The following is a 21,205-nucleotide window of genomic DNA, read 5'->3' on the forward strand; positions in this document are numbered from 1 at the left end:
GAGGGCTTTACTGCTCCTAATAATGCTAATACATGATACATTAAAGGAATGGATTAAGGAAATTTTAACATATCTGTCAGTTACTATATCGCCGTGTTATTTCAATCTATTGTTAGCGTAAAGGATATTTTTGAGTAGGCCAAGAATAGGTAAGTTTCTGGATACCGCCTTTCCTTCCCGCTTCCGTTGGCTAAGGCAAGGTAAAAAAAGGAGGGATAACTTTGGCTTCGAAATAAGGACGAGTTGGTCTGACGGAGGGCCGGGAGAAAGGGAAGAAGGAGTAGGGGGGGGTGAGATTTAAAACGGGCAGGGAAGCGGGGTTTTATGCCTTATAATGACAGCGCAGGCAAGAGTTTTGCGGTCACTTTTAACGACCGGAACGAAAGGATGACGCCATGGCCCCCGCAACACGCGCAAACATACAACGTCCCCCCCCCCCTCGTCCCGGACACATGCACACACTTTTGCCCCCTTCAACTACGTGCTACTGAAGGACACTTCGTGAAGCTGTTTCCCGGCAACGAGGGGCCTATCCTCATGAAAAAAATCCTCGTCCCTCCAGTGGTGGCAGGGGGACGGATGTTCCCGCACCATATTGGTGGGGGGGGGTGGGACGCATGGGTAGGGACGACTTTTTGTTGCTCCACGTAGCACTCAAGGATATAGAGAAAAAGATAGGAGAGGTGGTCGGCAATGAGTGCGACGGGCGGAAGAGTCACGCGGCGAAGGGGTCAGGGATGTGTAAGAGGGGCAGGTTTAATAGGCAGGAGGTGAACGAGGCTGTCAAAGGAGTGAAAATGGTTGTGGTCATCGCCTGCCCTCCTGTGAAAAAAATACTATTTCCCATATCATCACATAACCCTGATACATATTTACGTATGGGCATGTAGTTCTTTTTTTCCTCTCTTTCGATCGAGCGTCGCTACGTCAATCACGTATGCTAAAATCTCCAAGAGAGCATGCAGCACATCCTTGGGTAGGCTGAAAAACGAAAGAAGCCAACAGCGAAGGTAGAAAGGGTTAGATAACTATAAGCCGTGAAGGTAGGGTAGAACTGGCGAATGTAATACGTGTTTCAGACGTTTCACAACGTATGAATTCCATGTATGACTACTTCAGAAATCTGAATGTTTGAACCACGACATATTTTAAGTTAAGGCGAGTGACTGTTTATCAATCCCGTAGGGCAATCAAGGTTTCCATATTTTTGTGCGCCATTATGCGTAAGATACCAATGAAATGAAAGTAGACTATTCTTCTGACAAAAAATTATGGCTTTTAATTAAGATTGGAATAGATAAGATAGAAAGTGTACACTATCGGCTAAAAACAGATTTTTCATCCAGCAAGAGATGATGAATATTGGAAATTGAAATTTTTTATCAAGACTGGTACATATCAGTTGAATTAACCTTAACACGTAAGAGAAGACTCTCAACAATCAATAAAAGGAAGTGATTTCACATATAACGGCGTAGGTGACCGATGCCGCCCTAAATTATTAGACAAGTTTTAAAAAGTCTTGTCCAAAAATTCGTCCTGATGGTGTATCATCCGATACTGCCAAGGTCACGTCGGGTGTACCACAAGCAAGTGTCATAGGCCACCTCTTGTTCCTTATTTACATAACTGACCTCAGTACCGTGGTTAATAGCAGGCTGCGTCTTTTTGCTGACGATGCGGTGATTTATGGGGACATTTGAAGTTGCGGAGACAGAGTCGCGTTAGCTAACGAGCTAGATGCAATTCAGACTTGGTGCGACACATGGCAATTGGAATTAAATTTGAAAAATTGCGTAGCAATACGTTTTTGGGAAAGGAATAATTCCGTCCCATTTAGTTACAAAGTGAAACAAACAGAAATCGCGAGGGTAGATTCCTTTAAATACTTGGGTGTAACAATTACTCACAATCTGTCCTGGGGAAAGCACATACGAGAAATATGTGATCGTGCTAATAAAAAATTGGGATTTCTAAAAAGAGTGCTCGGTAAATGTGAGAAAAAAGTGAAGGAACAATGTTTTCTTGCCCTAGTCAGGCCCCACCTAGAGTATGCTGCCAGTATATGGGATTCTCAAGAGGTAAATTTGATTTCGGAATTAGATCAAGTTCAGCGGAGGGGGGCTAGATTTGTCAAAAATTGTTATTGCCAACGCAGTAGCGTAACTACTTTGCTAGAAAATTTAGGCGGGGATTCCCTTATACAGCGGCGTTTACAATATAGGTTAAACTTATTAAAAACCTTTAAAAAATGATTCCTTTTCCGATGACATTAAGAACATAATACGAATGCCAACGCATTACGGGCGAAGGGATCACGAATATGAGATTAGAGAGATTGACTGTAAGACTGGCAGGTTTAAATCGTCATTTTTTCCAGGAACAATAAGAGACCAGAATGCTTGTAATCTAAATCCCCTAGGAGTTAGTTAGACACAATAAGTATTAACCTACAAGGTAGGGACTGGGAATGGTTGTACGAGTATATTTATATATATTTTTTGCAGGTTCCCCCCACCTTTCCCCATAATTTTGAAAAACACTACCCCTCTCATCCCTTACCCTTTCCTACTGGTGCTGCAACCCCTACCACACACCTTTTTGGTGGCTCGCTGGGGTTTTGGTGTATAAGTAAATGTAGATGTAAATAGTTTGAGGTTCAGGCTCACGTAGGCATCTCTCGATGGATAACACGGGTATTAAAAATAAAAAATGGACATTTTTTCCAGTAGGTACAAGAATATATATTTATTGTATTAATATATATAATTATTTGTACATGAAAACATCATAGAATTTAGAGGGTGACGTATTTGGAGAACTCTATGCATGGCATTACCCCAGCATAAAAATCTGAAGTTTATAATAAAATATCTCGTTTAGCCTTAGTCGAATAGGCTAGCCTCCACTAAAAATATTCCTTTTCTGTGGTTCACATAGAAGTCGCACAAAATCATGACAAGCTTGAATTATCCATGACGAACGAAATTAATTCGTAGTTTTTTCAGCTGATTATCAGATCTGCTGTGGCTAATTTACCTTTAGGAATGAATGATGCCAACACCATAGCACGTAAAAAGAAACATTAAGTACCAACCAATATCGTACGTAGTGGTGCAATTATGAAAGATACTCCTCGATTTACATGGAGGAATAATGATTTTCCTGATAAATTAATCGTAAATGATGTTCAATATCGTTGGTCAACATAAAATAGCCCACGGGATAACACAACAAAACTTTTTGAAAAATATTTATATAAGTTGAAGTCAATACTTTTAACTTATATCGTGAAGTACAGCGTTATAACTACTTACGAAATTAAGAAGAGGGATTAAACCGTCATAAATTAATTTAAGTCAGACTTCACTCAATGACACGTATAACACTTAAGAGCCACCCAGTAAATTTTTAAGATTCATTCGCCAATTAGATGAAAGATACAATAATAATCATATTTCATTATATCATTAACGATTTACTTAACATTTTCACAGGAATGATCACATAATTGAATTAATTAGTCTTCGAGAAATTCCAAAATACCCCATACTTGCACACTATAAGATTATGAGGGAAAGGCATATTATTTCAAAGCATAATAGTAAGAAGCGTTAATATTTTCAAACTTATTTCAACACTTTAATATAGTCTGCTTGAAAGGTACCTCTCGGTTCCTCTTTCCACCGACATAACCTTTTCTAATAATAAGACCCCCTCCACACCCGAACAGAACCCATCCCACTCCTTTCCTTGCGAAGTGAGTCCCCTCCAATCCCCTAGTTCCCCTCAGAACTTACTCCTCCCTAACTGCCAACGTAGACCCCCCCCATCCTAACTCGACCCTTTTCCCTCCTCCCAAAAGGCAAGCACCCTCCCTCTTCTTACATCTCCCGCCCAACCCCCTTAAGTTCCTCCCACTTCTTTCCTAGCATGCCGGATTCCCCCAAGCACGCCCTCTGCATCCATCCCGCACACACCTCTCCCCCCTCTGCTCCAACTCCTCCCATCACTCTTACTCCCTGGGCCCTCCAGTTGGCGCCGCATATGAAACTCCTTGCTCCTTCATTCCCGAGGAGCACTTCCTCTTCCCCCCCTCTCCTATTTAATATCCTCCTTCCCACCCGTCCCTCTGCATCTCGGTCCCCGCACCCGCAAATCCTCCTTCCCGCTTCTTCAGCCCCTCCCCCTCACTACCAACCCACTCCAACCACCGGCTCCAAATGTTTCTCGAGCTTTTTTTTGTACGTTTAATCTCAGGTTTCTGTTCTCTTTCATTCCCTACGATTCGTCCCTTCTCAAGGAAAAAGAAACTACCACGGAGCGTTAGTTTAAATTCGACCAGAAAATGTTTGAATTTTCGTCAAATCTTCGACTTATCCCAAGTTCGAATTTGGATTGCGTCGTCACGACGTTGTACTGGAGATTGTGGCGTGAAATATTCTGATGAGCATTTTCGAGGATAGCGCAACCAAAAATAAACAAACTGCTATTACTGATCGTCCCTTAGGGTACACTGCCTGGTGGGGAGGGGGGGGGGAGGTTCGGGAGATGTTTTTACATCGGGAGCCCTGATGCGCGACCGGTGATATTGGGATGCAATACTTTACGTCAAGCGGAAATAAAACGCCATTATCCGGATTACGGCCGCGTTTATTTCCTGTATTCCCGACTGAAATTGGTACGCCGCTGATGGGATGGTGGGGAATGTGCATGTGTTTTGTTCAGATGGCAGACGCTGAAACTCGCTCATTCCACGGAACAATTCGACATCCAATAAGCATTTCAAGCTGATACGGTTTTTGTTTACGAACGGAAATGCGCGTTCGGATTTTTTTTTGTCATTCGTAGAATTAGATGGGTATTCATTTGATGGCCTTGTATTTGCTTCGGGACCGTAATAGATGACTACCAAAGCAGCTGATTTGTTTATCTACCAAAACTGAGGTTCAGCCGGGAACGGAGTTAAATCGATGAATTCGCAATTTGCTGTACACCTATGCAGTTTCAACCATATTAAATTAGATTTCTGCTGCAGCTGAGAAGAATCGCTGAAAAAAAACTTTTTAACTGGCATGGCCTAGTAATAAAATATGTTGTCAAAATATACTCATTGCGGCTCACTTCAATCCAATGTGAACTATTTTTATGAATAGAACCCTCCTAAAATATTTAGTTGTAGCGCTCCTCTAATGAATACCACATGAGCTGCTCAACCTATAAATTGGAATTCCGAGATCGTAATGCATATGATTTAAATTTCTAGCAACAGAGCCGTGGGTAAATTGGAAATAGATGAAAGACGTAATTACCTGCATTGCTAAAGCTTAATAAAGTCTACATACAATAATTTTTCGACGGGATTTTACGATTTTACCTGAGATCTAATAATAATCGAAAATGAATCAGCAGCAGCGGCGTATGAAGTCACTGTAACATATATGCATCGCAGTAATATCTTATTTCCTAATGTAAAAGAGGGCCTTTTAAATGAAGAATATATTTCCATGAATATCAGCTGAGGAACGAGTTCTACTGTCTGATCTAAAGTGCTAGGTGACGGAGGACAGAGCTTCGGTATAAACATGGAGTAGTGATATACTACACCCCGGTATAAAGAAAGTCACCGGAAAAATTGATAAATAATGTTTCATAAATCAGCCAAAAATTTTAATTTAAAATAAGGGCATGTGGCAGTATCGGCGAAGTTTTCAAAAATCCAGACGCTGCGAGTTTAATCTCGTGGATATGTTCGTTTTTTTTACTCGGGGGATAAAAGGGAAAAAGAGGAACGGATGGGTGGCACTCGATACACAGCGTCATACAATATATCTCTTTTATCAAACGCTAAATCCAAGTTTTACAGTGGGACTCTCTCTCGATACACTGCAGGATATATCCTGCGGCGGACGGATTAATCCCCCGGCCCTGGTTGCCAAGGGCAGCCGATGCTGCTACTGCTGCTGCTTCTCTCCAGCAAATACGTCTCCCTTCTCTTCCTCCCTCCATCTTGATCTCCCTTCCTCTTCTAACCCCCTCGATCTCCCCTCCACCCGGCGTCGTTGTCCCACTCCCTCTCTCTTACTCTTTCTCCTGGATAAACCACTTGGGAAATATGCGGTGATGGCACCTTGAAGGCCAGCCCCTTTTGCTCAGAAAGTGTTTTAATTTGCAGCGCGCTCCAAAAAATGAGGAGAAAGGAGAGAAAGACGGGAGATAAAAGCAGACGGAGAGAGAATGACATGACTCTTCATACATGACGATTGACTATTTTTTGTGTTTCATGGAGACGACAATGCTGTCATATTGAGCGCCCACAGTATCGTAGTTTTTTATGCTAAACATGGTTTTATTTCTTGGACAGAAAATACTCACACTCATTAGAATCACCCACTAAAAGAATTATTTTACTACTAAGCCAAGGAGCCCTAACATTTAATATGAGAAGGATAAAAATGTTACCATTGGTACAGGATAAAATAATACCTGTGATTAAATAAGATGTGACTGATTTGATTTTGAAGTACCTCTGCTCTTTAGTAAAGAAAGTTTTAGAAATTTAAAATTATGTTTGTCACTTTTTTCTGGTAAACTGGCAACACATTTAACGAAAATTTTGGGATTTCCTTCATGTCTTTATTTTATATCATAGAGTTAAAATAATTTTGAACGCATTTGTGGATTTGTGCTCCTTGCTCAAATGAAAGCTATCTTGAAGTTGGTGCTTTTGGGTAGAAGTTTTAAGTATTTTAGTTTAAAATCAGCTCAATATAAAAATTAGGGTTACAGCAACAATAAATATTTAGCATTTTTTCAATTGAAAACATATTGGGTAGTTTCAGGGTGGTAGATCATGACACATATGGAAGTGAAATTTACAAGGGTGAACATTTACTATATTCGACGACTGAATAGAGCTGCTTTTATAATTACATCACTTTAATATTACAGGAAAAGTATATACCCTTCTCAAACATCTGTGTATGTTGGAAAAAATGCATCGGTTTGAACTTGTTGGTTAAAAATTAGTATTTATTCAAGTGAACTCGTATTTGAGAAACAACTCTAAATGCGACAATTAATGTCATTTACGGTATTTACCATTCCTCTAGTGTCTATAGAATACTTTTATCAGAAAATTGGACGCTTGAATGCTGGCAGCTTATCGATATTTAACTCATGACCGAAGTGCCTTCTGCCAAAATCCTCCCTGCTAAGTAATTCTACATCTTCTACTTCGTTGGAGTAATATATTGAGTTCGCTTTTACAAGGTTTAAATGCATAGATATGGAATTGCTAAAAATATCCTTTTGGTGAATAATTTGAATTCATTGCTTTGATGTCAACATTTTGATACAATCTGATGGCATCGTATTTAAATATAAAGGTCATTAATTATTTTTAAAAACTTCACATACTTAATAGTATGATGTGAATATTATTTCCCAATACTCAAATTAAGCCCATTCCATTGGGCGACTAGCAATTAAAAAGAAAAAAATCTAATTTAATATAATTTCTAAGTGCCTGGCTAAACTGTTAACTGTAGCCTTTTTGCTTAATCACAATTTTGTTTTACACCTTGATTCATCGACCAATCAGTTTTTCACGCTCATTGAAAAGTCGTGTAATCCCGATCACATTATTTGGTGAAAACCGATAAAAGTTTTTTCTTCTGGATAGTCAAAGACAAAAATTGCCACAAAGTAAAACTGACTATACTTTAGGTTGGTAAACCTTAAGTACCCCTTGTTAATGTCAATTACATTTCAATATTATCAAGAACACACCAATCACTTGTATAACCTTGAGAAACTAAACTACATTTCATAGAAAACTATTCCTATGAGAAACCTGGAGTCAGCCATTAGTTGCGTACAAAATTTTCCGTTGGACGAAGGGAAATAATAATTTTCGAGAACATATGTATACTATATTATTAAGGGCAAGTTTAGAATACAGGTGGTATACTACTGCCTTCAATTCCAATTCAATTACTCAAGTCAATTCACTTTCCTTCTTACCTCTTTACCTTTACAATTACAAAAACTATTAATTAACGATTATCTGTAGCATATCATCTATGTTATATTCTTAATATTGATAATGACAATAATTCAAAACTCTCTAGTTTATTTTTTAAATTATCCAAATTTTGCAAGACTTAGACAATGCGTAATTTCGACCTGTCCTATATTTTGCACAGTTGTCGAAACTGATGCCCAGACATTTATGTATCGTTTCGGTGTTTATTAACCTGCTAAATCATGATTCTCGTCACATATAGTATAAATATAATCCAAAACCATGTAATGGTAACATAAATGAATTATTAAAAAAATTGCTTTGTAAGCACTGGGATGACTAAAATCAAAGATATTGTGTTAATCCTTCCTTGCATATACATATATACGTGTTAGATACTGCCCCTTGACCTTACATATATTTTATAATATCAATTCATGTAACTTGTTGCGTTTCTTTGACGATATATATTCACAAGGTAAATCGTCCTTCATGGTTAATAGTCTTCCATAGTCTTTGCATGAGATTTCAGCTGGAAAAAGGAACACCTAAATTATTTCTCTTCCGCTTTTTTTCAACCTTTTGAAAAGTTTGTGAGGTTCAAAACTTTTTATCAGCACCTCCGCACTCGGTTCTTCCCCAGGGATTCCGAAAATGGGAATCAAACTCACGGACCTTATGAAACCAGGAGCAATGCTTCTTCTTCACCCGGCGTTGTCATTGCCTGAAACGTGTGGAGGCGGATATTGGCCATGCTGTTGACTGTCCGAGAGCCACGGCTCAAACCCTGGGGAAATTGATAGGGAAGCTATTTCGTAATGCAATCCGCGAGAACCAGATGGCACACTCGACGAGTGACTGCAAGCTCGTGAACGTGAAAAGGGGAGTGTAGAGGGAAAGGATAGGAGGAGAACCTGAATAAGCGGCCGCCATTTGCATGACGGATTTGAGCAAGGAATAGCAAAAGTGGGTGAGATATATATATTTGCTAATAAGCGCATTCTTCTGAAAAGTATCCTAGTATTCAATGGCCTGAAATTTTATTTGAAAAACCTTGAGAACTCTTCTATATTTTTTTTGCCATACAAATGTAGTTGAATCAGAAATATAGGATACACAAAATTACCTGCGTAAATCCAATGGCGCAAATGACATGATATGTTGGCCACCTTCCTTTATACCCCCTAACATAGAAGGTAAGGTTCCACGAGCTAAGCAACAGGACAACTAAATGGGTCAAGTAAAATGAAATATAGGACGCATGAGTTATCAATACGTTAGGGGGTTGACGTTAAAATGAATGAAGGGGTGCAGTACCCCAACATTTAGATCGAAATACTTATACTGTTGAAAATAAGTTGTGTATTACTCCTTACAACACATATGCATGTACAGATGCAAAAGTATTCAATGTAAAATCTTAGCAGGAATAAAAATTAGGAATGATGAAAAGTCGAAAAACTTCGATAAATATGACAAATTAGGTGTTTTAATGTTCAATGAGAAAGGATAAATTCAATGGTGTCAGGCTCGACTTTGTAAAAACAAATGATCACTGAATAAGTTAACTTTGTATGTTTTTAGTTATTTTAGTTTTCGTATAACTGATGATATCGCCTACCGCTTCTAAAGTGGTAGCAGTGTTATAAAGTTTAGCATCGCAAAATGCAAAGTTTACTAATTCAGGGGCAAGGACAAATTCATTCATTAATCACAATCTAGGGATTTATTTCCGGCCTTGGACATAATTCATGTATTGCCTAATCTTGCATTAACTTGGAAACTATATCTAGTGTTTCACTGTACAGCGTTCATAAATACCATCAGAAACTATGAATGAAACTAAGTTAATAGTGTATATATTCCATTTTGTGACAAGGTTTCAAAAGTTCTCTGAATCAGAGTATATTTATAATCTTGGAATCTTTCTTTAGTTTTGAGCAAAAAGCGTAATCATTCATTCCTCCTTATAATATTTAAGCCATGCTACATTATTTAATTATTGTTACAGAAAAAACATACATTATTGAATGTATTATGAAATTTAATAAACAAGTTGCAATTGCTTACTTTGCTATCTCGGTGAGTTGAATCTTTCGCGTTGATCCTGAGGCACAAGTCTGAGATCCGACTATGGATGTTTCTTTCTTCACGTGACGTTTTTGAAGAGCTACGTTCTACAACTGTTTGAAAACATTCACTGTACTTATTAAACTATATAACTACGTAATATAAAGTTACAGGTAGGCTTTAAACCAATTATTTGCTTACGTGAATGCGCCAGTCAACACGAAGTTTACGGTTTTGAATACTCCCTCTGAACGGGATATTCAGTGGAATTATTGTTTATTTTAGGTACTAATTGAGAAAATAGATAGCGATACTTTAACTACCAATTGAATTGATAAATATGCCATCCGTTATACATTACTTTATAAAAAACCTGTGCGTACACTCATTGAATAGTTGTATGAAAGTTGCCAATAATTTACTGAAAGAGATGTAAATAATAAAGATATCTTATGTATCTATGAAAGAGTCACTGTTTTCTGAAATATTTGCACATTTAGTATGAGAAATTAACTCGAGAGGACCAAAATCTTTGAACGTATTGAAACCTTCCAGGAATATTGTCCCTATCTATCAAGACCAGAGTCCCACTAAAAGTTACTAAGGATCTTTCATGAGCTGAGATCATGTTTGTATTTTTGATGTGAAGGGGGTGCCCATCTTGCGATGAGGGAATAAGCAATCAAGATAGTTACTACATCATCAAAAGAAAAATAGAATTGAAGAGGAGTACACTATGCATACTGCTTATTTCTCAATGTACAGAGAAGGAAAAAGAGAAGTCTGAATGCGAATTATTTTCACGCCAACTACTGATCTTTACTGATTGGTACCACTTGAGCCTCCAGAGACACCTAACAGCGTCATTAGGGCGAAGAAAATGACCATTTAAGATTTATCTAATATTACCAATTTATTTTCACAGTGAAACACTGGTATAATTCACGAGAATTTTATTTAGTTCGGCAGGTATATGATGCCATTTTCTTTATATTTCTGTTTTTTTATACTCACTCGGTTTCAGGATTATTTCTGGTGCTCCCGTCTAGCATTCTAATTTACTAAGTGAGGCTTGCGGGTTCAGTGGCACTCTAGCGCACGAATTACAGTCCTATTGGATTGGCGGAAAACCAAAAGATGAAAGGTGTAGTGGCATTAAAGTGAGACACCACACACTGGGAGAAGTGGGGGGGGGGTCGGATGGTTTTCGGAGCGATCGGAATCTAATCGTGGGGGTTAATACCCCTCCCTCCTGTCACCAAGTATCACGCCCATAGGGACTGAAACCCTATCTGCTCACCTCCTTTTACTTCTTCCTTCTTCCCCACACCCAAGGTTTCTTCCCTCTCATCTCACTTTCGCCGTCCAAAGAGGCCAATCCAAAGAAGCCTTTCGCTCAGGACTGCACACACCCTGACCATCACTTCGATTGCTACCCCGCATAATGAGGGGATCAAGCACAGAGGACCGTTCAAATCCTTCTTCTTCACGATTCTTCAGGAAAACATTTCATCACATAGGAACTGAAATCTTCTTAACAAGGAAACCTTTCTATTTTGAGAAATATTCTTTTCAGAGTTTCGATTGACCTCTGCATTGTGGAATCTTTGATAAGGAATTCTAAGGAAATATTCTTCTCGGTGGGAAGAGATATATAGTATATCAACTCTGCTTGCAAAAGAATTTAAAGATAGATTTCATGAAGTAAAAGGAGCATAAAAATACAGCCTGATAATTACATGATTTGTTTATATGAAGATAATTACACCATACAATACCACCATTACATATAATTACACTCGGACCCTCATAAAAACGCTAAAAAATTGAATCAACTTGAATTTGAATGAATTTTGTTACTACGAGGATGAAAAACTAAAAGCAATGCGTAGGCCTTCGGCAGATAAAAGAATAATGACTTTCCGTGCTAAGAAAAACTTATAGCTAGCTCAGACTCTACCACGAATTAAAAATATTTCAAGCCTCTGTTAAAACCATGCTAAAAGTATTAAAATACCACCAAAATAGTCTATATTAGTGTATAATACTTTTCAGATATTAATGCACCCTCTTGACTATTCTTGTATTTATTTATAGCGCTGCACATAAAATGCGGAATGCCTGTTTTTCAATCTATACAACAATTTGTAATTTAGACCTCTGTAGACAAAATAAGTATATTATGCAAAAACTTATTAGTCATGTTACAAAAGGAAATCATGTGCAATTAATTTGGATGAAAAGCAGAAGTAATACCACTGTTATGAATTTAAGTCGATGAAGAAATAGGAAAATTTAATTAATAGACCGTTGCCCTAGATTAAGTCCAAAAGTACGAGGGTCATCCGGAAAGTAGTACCCGTTCGTGCCGCATGAAGTGCTGACGACGCGAGTAGCCGCTGGACGAGGTCAGATAGCTTCAGTGGCTTGTCTGCCTTCTCTGAGCCAAGTTGCGTGACGCTAGCATTGCCTGTGTTGTTTCTGTGATTGTTTACAATGTTTAAAAAAATTGAGAACGCCGCCAGTTGTGAAGTGAGGGCAGTGATTAAATTCCTCAATGCAAGAAACGTTCGCCCATGTGATATTCATCGCCAATTAAAGGAGGTGTATGGAGACAATGTAATGGACGAGTCGTCTGTTCGGCGGTGGTGTCGCAACTTCAACATGGGGAGGGGGAACACACACGACGATGAGCGTTCGGAGAGACCGTCTGTCATTACAGACCAACTGGTGAGCTCAGTTGACGAATTCGTGAGGAACGATCGGCGCGTCACAATTGATGACATCTGTGAGCATTTTCCCAATGTTTCTCGAACAATTGTTCATGAAATTGTTAAACACCATCTGCATTATGCAAAAATTTGTGCAAGATGGGTCCCTCGCGTATCTCAATGAGCTGGCGGCGAAGGACTATGCAGCAGGAATACAGAAACTTGTCACACGTTATGACAAATGCCTTAATTTGCTTGGAGATTATGTTGAGAAGTAGTTTAAAGTATCCTCTTTCAAATAAAATTTTTTATGTTTGTTAATATTTACTTTTGTGTCTTTATTTCACGAACGGGTACTACTTTCCGGATGACCCTCGTACATGTACATGCTACAGAATGCAAAGACTCGCGGTTTGTACTTACATGTCACAAAACGAAATTACACGAAGAAACGGAAATTCTCAGACCTAATTATAGGTAAGGAAGATGAACTTTTACGTGAAAGATGCAAGTTTTACTCTACGCTGTAGAAGTAATCAAAAGTGTATTCTCACCGCAGGATCTTTAATCAAACCCAAATCTGCGAAAGAATTGCCACGCATTCTTAACCATTATTAAGACGGGCACGGTATTTGATTAAACTGGCGGGTAGCCAAAAAGAGGAGAAAGAAAGGGAGTGGGATAAAGTGTCTCCCTGGCCGCTGCTTTAAACTATATACTCAGCAGGACGAATTTAGCAGCTCAATCACGGGCGCAAAGAAATTGCGCGGACCCGTTTCCGCCTTCACGCCTTCTTACCCAGACGCCCGCTTGCCCGGGCGTGAATATATTTCCTACCTCCCTCAATTTCATCCGCGCTCCTCTTCACCCTTTTTCTTCATCCCCTTTCTCACCACCTCCAACCACTCCTTTAAGGGCCGCGAGTCGGAAAAAACGCGAAACCGCGCGGCAGGGAACCCATGCTTCTCGTAAATCATCTTCAACGTGGGGATGGGAAGGAAGGGGTTTCCCGCTCGGAGGGGGGGGATGCGGGATAAAACCAAATGACGTATCTTTCTTCCACTCAGAAGAATATCGCTGAGAAGAATACCCGAAATAAGGAAAGAGTCGAGATAAGCGAGGGTTTGGCGTAGAGGGAGTGAGCGTGCCCGTTGCGGGCGACGGGGAGTATATTGAGTAATTTTACTAATCCCAATAAATCTCTCCTCGGCAATTGCACCAAAGACTCCTCTCCCTTGACCCTCCCTTCCCAAGCACCCGCTCACTATCTCAATATTGTCAACTCGTCTTTCAGCTCTCCCACATAGTTATTCATTTCTTATTATTACTCTTCCAAACTTTCTATTTTCTGAAGACATGGAGAAATTTCTTATTCTCCAAGTATTATTTTCTTAAGTGCAGAATGTATTTTAAGCCAACGGTCAAGTCTTCACTGAGGCTAGACTTCTGAATCAAGTAAGTTATATGCTTCGCGAGGCATATGAAATATATATTGGTGAAGTGGGAAGCGTCCTATAAAAGTTTGCAAATGACTCAAATGTTCAATTAAATATGTTAACATGTTTTACCAAAGCCTGCACAAAAATTCGAGTGACAGAACGTAATATAAGGCAGATAATAGCCTTTGATTATAAGCGTTTCTTTTGAATTTATCAACATTTTCTAGACTAATTACATTATATTAGTTGTTTTTACAAATCTTTTTATTGAGAATATACATTTAAATTAGCTTAAGGAATGTAGTAGTGTCTGAGAATAGTGGATCTGAGGAAGGGCCTAGTCCATACAACTAGTAGAATAAAATTAATTTGAAATTCTTCCCTAGTTAATATTATTTCCAAAATGACATCTAACTGTAGCTACCTAAAAGGTTAAATTTGATAACCATATATGTTGGTAAATTGTTCCATTTTCTACAAAAAAGTAAGCAATTTTAATTTTGCTCTTATTTAACTCAGGATTTCGATGATGATTTCGGAACAACAGAAAATATATGCAAATAAGAGCAGAAGGATAGCAAATGCTTTATGGTTTAGAATGGTTTTAATTTTCTGCTCAATAATTATATGCAAAACAATTATTTATGTTACAGATGAAAAAATTAGCCTCATGTAAATTAGGAAAGAATTTCATTGTTTAAGGGATTAAAGGGCTAAATCCACTTAGGAGAAAGAAACTTCAGATAATCATTTGCCTTGCTTTCTAAAATCAAAGGCAACGAAGAATGTCATTATATTCATTCGTTCTGCGATTCTATAATTGGAATTAATGACACCTCAAATATCACAAATGATTAACTTTAACTCTACTAGCACGTGAGCCTCATCCTAAGCTGACAAAAAATACTACAACTCAGCTAAATGAGGCAAGAAATCCTCCAAACGAACAGCATTGTCTGTCATTTTTCATATAATTGTGCCTCCTTAGATGACGGCCCTTACCTCCCAGTTTTCTGACGCCCATCCCGCCTAATCATACGAATTGGTATAATAACCTGGTCCGTCCAAACAGACTGATAGCAATTATAGTTCCCTGACCATCTCTAGTTAGCTGGAAGTGTGAATTCACGCAAAGTGCTACACCATCATTCAATCAATATCTACCGAGTGCCATGCAAAGGGAGTAAAAAAGCTGTACTATGATAAAATATCATTCAAAGTTCAAATAAGAAGACTCTAAACGAAAGATTAAAAGAAAACATGGAATCTCCAAGGCCGCAAACTTGATTGACACGGGGTTTGTTCAAGGGGTAGGTTAAAACAAGGTGAAACTTTAGAGGAAAATTGAATATGACGCACTCAATCACTCGGGGGTGGCTCACGGCCGTAGATACGTTCGTTTTACGTTTACAAAAAAATAAATGCTAAAATAGGGCACGTGGGTTAGGACAAAAGCTTTCCTGATCACATATAAAATATTCATTTGTTAGCCCTTATTTATTGGTAGATGCATCATGGTATCTACCGTAGTGATACAAACATAAATTCAAATGTACTGAAAAAAGGCACAGAACATCCCATTATGTTCGTTAATAATTTGAAGCAGTAGCCTCCAAAATTTTACGCCTCTGCCTATATTAACAGTCCAATTTCGACGAGTAATTGAAAACATATGTATTCCAGTAGTAATTCTCCATCCATATTTGCTGCAGTGTGGAGAGGCAATTAGTATTTCGTACCCCGTCAGTCAATCCAATTTCACTCGCATACCTTCCCAAGTACACCCCCTCTTGCCGTACTTGATATACAATCTCGTCTCAGTTGCATTCGCACCAGTGATTTGTCGAAACCGCAAGACTGTTGAGGTCATTCGTACACTTTAGCGCCAACGGATAATTAGGCAAGAGCGGTAGGTAGAGGAAACACCAGGAGGTCCACGGTTATTTGCTCCGTGCGAAGCGTGGCGCCTTGAGTCGTAAGCGTTTTTCGAACGCCGGTATAGATGGAGGGAGGATGTCACATAAAAATTCGATCATCTCCAGGAGCTGAGTCTAAGCTCGTCTCTTCTCATCCCCTCCTCACTTCTCCACCGTTTCCGCAAAAGATCCGTTTCCCTGCATCCCAAACTCCCACCAAACTTAAACTCTTCCTCAATTTGTTGCCCGATCATCATTTTTGGGTTGCCGATCATCATTCACAAGATTGGTTTGACTAAACCCTCCACCAACTTTAGCTTTCCTTGAAATCTTTATGTCTATTTTTCTTCTACTGCTTTTATAATATTATTTCAACCCGTACGCACTTTGCAATAAATATTTGACAACAAAAATAACATAAAATGCGGCCTCTTTTCATTAAATTTTCCTAGTGTTTACACTATTATGTTAAATGTGCCGTGATATTTGAAGTAAATCTATTTGCTATTACTTCACAGTATACGCATACAACCACAAGTACAATTCATTATTAATGCTAACCTATCATGAAATCAGACTACGAGGATCAGTCTCTCAGTACTTTGTTTCTGTATTCATCACTAACTTTAATATCGTTGCCATAACTGAAAATGCCTCATAATTTATAAGTCAACACTCACATTTATTCTCAAGGATTTTTTCTATACACATCCAAATTAATTCTTCCATTCTAAACCCTACCAATAGAAAACACTCGAAAAACAGGTTAGTAAAAGGTTGACGAGTTACTAATTATCATAAAGCTGAATTAGGATACGTAACTTTGTTGATGCATCCTTAAAATAACCGTAAGAAAAACAAGATGAGTCAAATGAATACGGAAATCGAAGAACCTCTTCAACGCATTTTAGTTCTTCGCCCGTTAGGGATAACGTCGGAAAGCGCCACATTACTCTTCGCCGGCCAGTTGCTTCCCTGATCTACGACAGACCCACCCCGCGGGCGCAGGGCTGCTTCGCCGGCCAGAGGACATTTTAGCACTCCCTCCTTTCACTTCCAGCCGCGGATCCCTCTCGCTCCGACACCCCTCCTTCCACCGAGCAGGCGACCGTCCCCTAAATGCTTCCCGAGCCGACTCCAACTACCCTCCCGGTTCGGTCGATGTCATCAATGGGGCACACCTCCGGAGTAAGCGGAGATGGGGGTTGGGGAAATCGACGTAGGGATGAGAGGGGTGGCGGCGGACCGTGGAGATCGAGGAGAGGAGAAGATACGGCTACGGAGGGACAAGAAAGGGAGGGAAATGGAACCAGTGAGAAAGAGAGAGGGGGAGTGAAAAGAAAGCGATGGAGAAGATGGAAGTGGGGCAAGATTAAGCCAGTGGAGAAGAGGAGGGTAAGATATAACGTGCGGAAGATTGGGGAGTGGGTACCACCACATACACACAGTGCAATCCCATACAAACCGATTTCCTCATCTTCCCCATTCCTCAATGTAAGCTTAAGGGGCAGAATGCGAGGATGGTCACTACGGTGTGTGTGTGTATGGTAAAAAATAGGTCGGGGAAAAGTTTTTGGAGCGGCAGTCGGGGACTCAGAGACGAGGGGGTTTGAGTGGGTCGTGGGGTGGGAGCAAAAGAGTGGAGTGGGCGAGGGAACGAGGAGGGAGGAGTAGACGGAGGCCACGCCACCGAACGACTGTTTCCCAAATATAAGTGACTTTTCCATTAGCAAGATTGAGCCCTGCGCCGCAGGGTCGGATGGGTGGGCGAGGAAGGGGAAGAAATGGGGGAAGGGGATGGAGAGGACGAGGGTGGGAGTGGAGGAGGAGGAGAGACGGAATTGGGATGAGAATGGTGAGGTTCAGAGAGGCGCGTTAGGGGGGGGGGGAAGGATGGAGGCGGGACCGGGCAAGGAGGATACGAGTACGATTCCCAGTGTGGTGAAGGTTCCGGGGTGTTATGAAGGGGGAGAAGTCGAGGGGAATGGGAGGGGTTTAGGGTGATGATAAGTCTGAAGGATCGTGAGGATTAGGATTATGGGAGAGGGGCAGAGGGTCGATAGGAGAGTGAGAACGGGGCGGAGAGAGAAAGATAAGGGAGGAGGCGCAGGAGAGAGATAGAGAGAGAGAGGGAAAGAGAGAGAGAGAGAGAGAGAGAGAGAAAGAGAGAAAGAGAGAAGAAGAGAGGGAAAGGGGAATAGGGGATTTCTGAGAGGCATGGGATTTGGCGGGTGCAAGGGGGTAAAGGGTTTGGGAGGTGGTTTCGGAGGCGGGTAAGTAATATAAGAGCTTGGGGCTTTGAAGATGGGTCATATAGACCCCTCCATATCGAAGTGGGGAGGGGGAATAGGTACGCTGGGTTTCGAGGGAGAGGGAGACGGGTTGACGACGCGATGGAGGGTGGGTCGGAGGGGAGGAGAGAAGAAGGCGAAGTGGTTTTTGTTGAGAGGTTCCGGTCATTACCTGCGTTCCCATTGGCCAAGAAAGCTTTGTTCTTGAGAAATAAAGGAAGAAATGATAAAAAAATGTTAACCTTTATTTTTTGAGTTTTCATTACTAGAATGCTGTAAAGAAACCAGACCGAATTTTTTATATATGCCCCACCGCGGAAGAGGCGGATTTCTTGGACGCAACGGGAAAGATGCCATGGGGAGACGTATAAATATGTCTTAACGTCTCCGGGAAGCAAACATTCTTGGTGCTCTTGTGCTTATGCGTTTTCTTGATTGGGATGGGCAAGCGACGCCGGGCGGAAGGAGAGTGAGAGAGGGAAATTGTTGCGCACTAATGAGATGCTTGAAGACGGGACAAACGAACGTAAAAGCTGGATATCCGTCGTCATCATCATTAAGCTGTAAAATAGGTATTTTAGTGCCCTGGCGAACTGCCACTGATACTCCAAAGTGCGTTATACACGTAATGAACGTCTTATTTGGAGAGAAAACCAAAATTCAATTCCGCGAACTGGAGATCAATTCGGCATTGGATGCTATGAGGATTGTACTAATACCTCCGCTAAAGATGTCACTCATACTCTTCGCGGTCGTTCATTAATACGGTAAACGCTCATTGTAAAATTAACAACACACTTAACGCTCTTTTAAATAGAAGTGGCGGGCCATTAAATATCGAAGCATACAGTGTGGAAAGACTTGATGACACCTATATTTTTATTTATTTTTAGCACTGCATTATAATTTACGATTGAGATCTTTGCAGACCACAAAATTATAATTTGTGTGAAAATCTATTGAATATATTAGAATGGGAAATCTTTTTTAATCAATATGCATGATGAACAGGAGGTATACCACTGCTGTAAAACTGATCACGGCTTAAGAGTTTCAGTTAATGAAGATTTAGGTACATTCAAATAATAGAAAATTGTCCTGGAGAAGTCCGGAAGTCAATGCTGGAGAACGTAAAGATAGGTTTCATTTAAAATTCATAATACCAAATTATACGGATGACGTACATTCTCGAAAAAATGTACATATATAAGGCGCCATATGTGAAAAATGTAAATATTTGAAGGGTCATATTTAATCGACAAATATAAAAATGAAATGCTTAGGCGAGAAAATATAATCAAAAACCTCGATAACGCATTATGTCAGCGAGTTTATCAAAATGTACACATGTTCATTTCAATGGTATCAGGCTCAAACTTGTTAACATTAACCTTGAGTATTAGGAAAAACTTAGTAAATTTCACAAAATCATTATTAAAATAGTAGTACCTATTGTTACTACCGATTTCATCACATAGGTCATATCTTTAGACACAGATTTCATACAAGACACATGACATATGTAAGTAAAGGTTCGGAGAATAAGATAGGGGAAAAGAGGTGAGAAGGGGTTGATTGTGGTTCCGCAGTGGCAGGGAATTTTTAGGGGAAAGAGTGGATAGAAGGTAGGTGGAGGAGTATGAGGGGAGGAGGAGTGGGGGTGTGGGTTAAACTTGGCGCAGGCAGTGGGATTTCGCAGATGGTGGGAGGACCCGGGGGGTGTCTTTGAGAGGGAGTCAAGTAGTAAGGTGGCATAGGAATATTCGCGATTAAGGACCGCTAAAGAGTTAGTTTAAAGATAGATATCGAGGATAGAGGCGGGGAAGAGAAAAAGGTTTTGGCTGACCAGTTTCTCCTTTCTATATTTCTTCTTAATTTTTACATACTCGAGTGCGTCCATTCTCCATCCTTTCCTTCCTTCGTGTAAAATTTCCAAAATGAAGTCACCGGTGAGGCCCGCTTCTCTCCTGTGACTGGTCCATATTTCCCCTTCATGTAGTTACGATTATACTCTTCAGCTCTTATTTTTAATGATCGCCCTGCCTCGCTAATGAATTCGAAGCGGCATGGGTTTTACACTTTTCTCAGTGAACACAACTTTTTTCCATTGTAATAATTTTATATTTAGCATTTTCCTCCAAGGATGCCAGAAACGTGGTATGCGGGACGCTATATTGATGATGCTGTCTATATTGAGTTAGTCTTTCATGAATTTTAGGGTTATGCTCCGCAATATTCCCCGAAAGTATGCCTTTTCCACTGATGTCCACATTGTGTTGTAAAGAAGATTAAGAGCTCTTAAAGGAGATTTTTTAAATGAGCACATTCTCGATCTCGATCAAATGTTTACTATAACCATTGTTATCCGCGATGTGATGGATGGTTTCAAATTCTGCTTAAAACTTGCCTCAGATTGTGGAATATTTAATTGTATACTTAATAGGAAATGAAAAGAAGCCAGTTTCTGCGAAAAATGATGCCGAGAGGCCAGAATGCATGACATGATCCGTGCTGGAAGTTTTCCTTAAAGTTGGGAAGTCGTCGTCCGTGGAAACAGTGACATCAAGAAAATTCAGGCTATTGTCAGTTTCTTCTTCAAAAATAAACTTGATACTGGTGTGACATGTATTCAAAGAGTTGAGAATGATATCCGCTTCAGTTTCGGTCCAAACCGAAAAAACTTTGTCTACATACCGAAACCTACAATCAATGTGTAGTGTGTTGAGTTAACTGGAATTGAAAGCTTCCTGCT

General features: G+C 39.9%; 1 protein-coding gene across 1 annotated transcript in view; it reads right to left on the reverse strand.

Moving 5' to 3' along the window:
• The window catches only part of LOC139686704 (lachesin-like), an 873,842-nt gene that overhangs the window by 268,046 nt on the left and 584,591 nt on the right, over positions 1–21,205 (reverse strand). The gene's annotated exons all lie outside the window — the stretch shown is intronic.

Source organism: Hetaerina americana, unplaced genomic scaffold, assembly GCF_022747635.1.
Source record: "Hetaerina americana unplaced genomic scaffold, ioHetAmer1.1.p SCAF_1, whole genome shotgun sequence".
Classification (NCBI taxonomy): Eukaryota; Metazoa; Arthropoda; class Insecta; order Odonata; family Calopterygidae; genus Hetaerina; species Hetaerina americana.